The sequence below is a fragment of the Halichoerus grypus genome, chromosome 6, assembly GCF_964656455.1.
Source record: "Halichoerus grypus chromosome 6, mHalGry1.hap1.1, whole genome shotgun sequence".
Lineage (NCBI taxonomy): Eukaryota > Metazoa > Chordata > Mammalia > Carnivora > Phocidae > Halichoerus > Halichoerus grypus.
Genome location: NC_135717.1, coordinates 86,417,954 through 86,423,426, shown reverse-complemented (window position 1 = coordinate 86,423,426; position 5,473 = coordinate 86,417,954).

The window sequence follows — 5,473 nt, the reverse complement described above, 5'->3', positions numbered from 1 at the left end:
GTTGTGGGTTGGAAGGCAAAGTAGGTCAGCAGTGCTGGCAGTTGGGAAGAAAATCTGGTTGTAAAGCACAGAAGCAGGACAAACAGGACATAGCAGGAAAAACAGTAACCCTTGAGGAAAAACTAGACTTGGTGTTTGTTTCTAACTTCAACTTCACATTATTTAGGTGACACGCAGAAGAAGCTGTTGCCTTTGGCCACATTGCTGTACAGCCTTCCATACTGGGACACCAAGCTGCTGGATGAACAACCCGGAACTGGACAAACTGCAATCCTGACTGATGCTCCAAGCCGGCAAATCCGTGACAATGTGTCAAGCAATATCAATTCTTGCCAAATTCAGCCATATATGTAAATACCCCACCTTCTCCTCCTACCCCCCGCTCCCATTTAGAGTAGCTTGTTTTGCTTAAGGTCTGGGAAACATCATAGAATCAAGCAGACTTACCCAGAAGAATAAAGAAGAATGAATAGCTAGGGCAACAAACAAACAAAAAAACCCAAAAAACCCCAAGAAAAAAATGAAAACAAAAAAACAAACACCCCAAAAGAAAAAGTATGTAAAGATGCAAAGGTTGGGGGACATCTATTGGTAAACTATATTACAACCAACCAGAAAATGGCATTCAGACTAGTCAGAAAAATGGACACTATCTTTCATATACTTCTGGTCAGGTGGTATAGTGGGAGATTCTTTGTGAAGGAGAATTTAGTATAAATATTCATATAATTTATATCTGTATCTATCTACATACACATACATATTTGATATACATATGTACCATACGTATTTGGTATATTTTGGTCCCAATTCTGGAAAGTTACAGATGTGCAAGGAGATTTAGTTCTACAGATGTGTATAGTTTATTAAGATGAATACAAAACTCTAAAAAAGTTTTTTTTAAAGATTTATTTATTTATTTGAGAGAGAGGGTGGGCGCGTGAGAGAGTGCACACCAGTGGGGGGAGGGGCAGAGAGAGAACACTCAAGCAGACTCCCCACTGAGCATGGAGCCCGATTCGGGGCTCGGTCCTATGACTCATGAGATCATGACCTGAGCCAAAACCAAGAGTCGGACACTTAACTGACTGAGCCACCCAGATGCCCCTAAAAAGTTTCTTTATGTGTAAAAACATTATAATGCATCAATCTAGCAGACCCAAGATGGGCCACTTTGGCATAAAGATTACTTTGAGTTAAAAGTAATTAAAACCCAGCAGCACCCAGCTGGCTCAGTTGGAGTGTACAACTCTTGATGTCAGAGTTGTGAGATCAGGCCCCATGTTGGGTGTAGAGATTACTTAAATAAAACCTTAAAAAAAAAAAGTGATTAAAACCCAGCAGATACAGGAAAAGCTCTCTGCCTCCCCCACAACTGCCTAAATTTACATTGGAAAGGAGAGCCTGTACCAGGAAGAGAGCTATTAACAGAGACACCCCTTTACCCAAGGAACTCATCTGCATAATAGGATAACCTTGTTTTTCCAAACATCTCCTCTCACCTTCCTGCTAATGGCCTTCCTCCCCTTTGTGTCCTCAGATCCTCACCCTCTCCTTAGCTCATATAATAAGATTCCTCTTGTCTCCTTGTCTTCAGAATCTCATGTCCCCTACCTATGCCTATTTTTTCTCCTGTTAGTCTGTTTTGTGTCAATTTGATTTCAAGTCCTGCTAGAAGGACCATAGGGCAGAGGAAGGTCTTTCTTCCCATCAGTCTTCCTCCCCTCCTCTGGATGAAAAGATGTCATATAAGGCCTGAACTGCCATATTGCTGCATGCTGTGATCTTCGGTTGCACATTTTCAAAATAGAATTTTCTTCTATCTTTACTGAAGGATGTATTTGAGAAGCAAATGTGATATCAAAGATAAAAATCCCTTGTAGTATATAAGCACATTATCTAGAGAATAGTGATCAGTATTACTATAATTATCCAAGTAAAGATTATTCTGGTAAAAAATAATTTATTTCTTTTAAACTTCAATTACTGAGATTCATTTTTGTCACATTTTCCCAATTTATGTTATTTCTAGGCACCAAACTTCCTTCAGCTTAAGTAGAGTTGAATTATTGGTGCTTTTTATTTGATTTCTTTTTTAGGCGCTATAGTCAATGATGATGCTAGTTGTGACGGTGAGTTTCCATCTCTTAATTCAGTTTTCTACAACAATGTTAATTCTACAGATGGCTCTTAGAAATTCCTGTTTGGGGATTTTCATTTTTTATGTGTATTTTGGAGTAGGACAGAAGATAAACAATGAAAGAGAATCTCGATTTGCATCTAAGCAAACTAAATTCTATTCTTTTACTCATCTTAGAACATGAAAAGTCATAGGAGGCATTACTAAAAAGGAGAATTATCCACATTTTTTGGCAAGGAAATCGCCAACTAAGACATTTTATTTTTATTTATTTATTTATTTATTTTTAAAAGATTTTTTATATATTTATTTGTCAGAGAGAGACACAGCGAGAGAGGGAACACAAGCAGGAAGAGTGGGAGAGGGAGAAGCAGGCTTCCTGCCGAACAGGGAGCCCGACGCGGGGCTCGATCCCAGGACCCTGGGATCATGACCTGAGCCGAAGGCAGATGCCTAACAACTAAGCCACCCAGGCGCCCCAACTAAGACATTTTAAATGAACAAAATGGTTTTCCCAATGTTTGCTGAGGACCAATGTGATAATAGAAGCTGGCGTCTACTGAAATGAAATGGAAGCCAGGATAAAAACAAAAAAGCGCTACAAAAACTATTTGTTTTCAATCCATCAATTCATCAACAGTGATATTTAGGATGGTAATTTTTCACTCAGAAGAAATGTCAAGCACACAACCTTTTTGGTTGTCGGAACTGTGGAACTCCTAACAGGTATTTGCAGAAATGGACTGATTGGAGTAATGAACTGCATCAGCTAGGTAAGAAAGAGGAAGATCAACTTCATTAGTCTTATACTCTTCAGCTTGTCCATAACCAGAATATGTTTCTTGATCACGATGCTGACTGATTCACTTCTACTGGTGCTCTTTGCAGATCCGCACAGCACTGGTCAAATTGAAAAAATTAATATTCTGTTTTGCATAATGATCAACCACTGAAGTGTCTGATCTGACACCTTCCTCAGCATCTTCTATTTCCAGAAGATTGCTACTTTTTCCCATCCTCTTTTTCTTTGGTTGAAGTGGAAAATAAATAGGGTGATTATTAGTATTTTTCTGGGGTCTTAGCTCTTCTTTCTTTTTAGTTCCCAGTGATAGGCCACATAATTCCTGTTATTTTAAATTTAGAGTCAAGACATGGAAGATGAATATGTATGAAACACAAAGCATTATTTTCTTAGTGCTCATCAATGTTCAGGTTACCATCCCCTCACCTTTTTCCATAGCATCATTTCTTCTGCTACTTTTTTCTCTTTGCACACATATCAAGAGGATAGTGTTTAATATCATAGGGTACCAAGATTCTAACACTGAAGTTCATGTAAGAGCCATGACAATGGTGACTTCCTTCTCTTTTTAATTTATCTTGTGCTGATTCTTATACAGGTTTCTGTTGCCAAACTGTTGCCAGGTGGACTGGGGAGACCCCGTGCCCTGAGACTTCCACCCAGCCCATCCTAAAGATACCACTGAAGGCTCTTGGTCTTGTCATGAGAAAGAATTTAAGGACAGACACAGCACCGTGGATGAGTGGTACGATCAGGAAAATTTGTTTAAAGTGAAAGTACACTACTGAGTTGGGAGAATGGGTGAGAAAGAGAGAGAAAGGGGGAGGGAGAGGGAGAGAGAGGTAGGGAGAGGGAGGGAGAGAGGGGGAGAGAGGGGGAGAGAGGGGGAGAGAGGGGGAGAGAGGGGGAGAGAGAGAGAGAGGACCACAGGGGTTCCAGTTTCTCTCTTTTATTGACAGCTGTTAATAAAGGGGTGGAATATTCATTACTTGAGGTGGGGATTTCTTGGAGGCAGGGTTTCACACCTTTTCTTCCTTGTTTGGTCAAAGGTTTCCAGCCAACTTTGTCAGCTATCTTGGGCCTGTCTGGTTTGATCCAGCTTCCTGTGTCTTGGCTTTGGAATGCTGCCCAGACAGCCTTCTGACTTTCACAGCAGCTGGCCATGACTTCCTCTTCACTGGCCTTCAGGCACCCTGCTACAACCTAACTAACTGCCTCTAACAAAATCCTGAAATCAGATTTATCCCATGTGCAGTAAGCTAATCTCTGACTCACTGGCTTTGATGTAGAGAAAGTTTTATTTTTAGAAGGAGCCCAATGAGTAGGCAGGGGAGCACTCCCAAATCTGCCTTGTCTTCGTTGAACCGAGGGACAGCTTATATGGGGCTAGCAAGGTATGTGGGAGTTAGGACAGCAACGGGATGGGCCTTGAAACTTCTCAAGGGGAGGCTCAAAACTTTGAGATTTCAAGGTGTTTTGGACTTCAGGGCTCTCTCCAGGGGTTGTGGTGCATTACATGTTGTGACCTTATGTCGGCAAAATAGACATTATAAGGTAGCCTCCCTCCCTGGTTCCTGTAGTATTTTTGTTAACTTCAGCTTTTGTGGTGATACGGAAACGTTCCTACTTTGATCTAGAGAATGTTAAAAGGGGAATATAGTAACATTGGTAAGTGTAGTATAACACATAGTATAGTATAACATTGGTATAGTAACATTACTGAGAAAAATAAAAATGGGAGATGTAAGGAAGATTCAAACCAAGGCTACTCTGTGGACCATTCTATCAGGAAACTCTTTAAAGGTAGTATTTAAAGGTATTTTCTTCCGATAGTTTAACCCATCTTCTAAGATGGGAGAAAAGTCCTATAACAATTGATTAACTTGGAGAATCTATAGTCTCACCAAAGGATGAGGTCAGGAGGCTGCCCCCAGTACCTACAATACCACAAATCACTGCAGATTTGACAAGGTGTAGTTGACACTGATGCCCACTGCAGAGGGAGTCAACAGGGTATGCCTCAGACTGCATAGACAATGGACACTGGTTTCACCAATATGGTGGCACTCACTACCTTACACACTAGATTCTGTATAGTCCCTGTTTCTTTGCCTACTAGCTTCTATTTGATAAAGCCTCAGCCATAATCTCACATATAATCTCAAGCAGGCCTGGGAAAGTGACTATCTCAATGATTTTTCTTCCCCTTCAAATGAGTGTGATAGACAGCCTTGAGTTGGCTTCCAATGATTCAGCCTTCTGGTGTTTGTGCCCTTATATAATCTGTAACCTTGAGTATGAGGTAGACTTAGTAACTCCCTCCTAATGAACAAAATACAGCAAATGTGTAGGGCATAACGTTAAGTTATACCTGTCTTAGGTGCTTGTTAAGGGCTGACTTGTGTCCCCCCAAAATTCACATGTACTTCAGAATGTGACTGTATTTGAAGATAAGGCTTTGAGAAAGGTAATTAAGTTAAAATGGTTTCATTAGGGTGGGCCCTAATCTGATATGGTGAGTGTCCTCATAA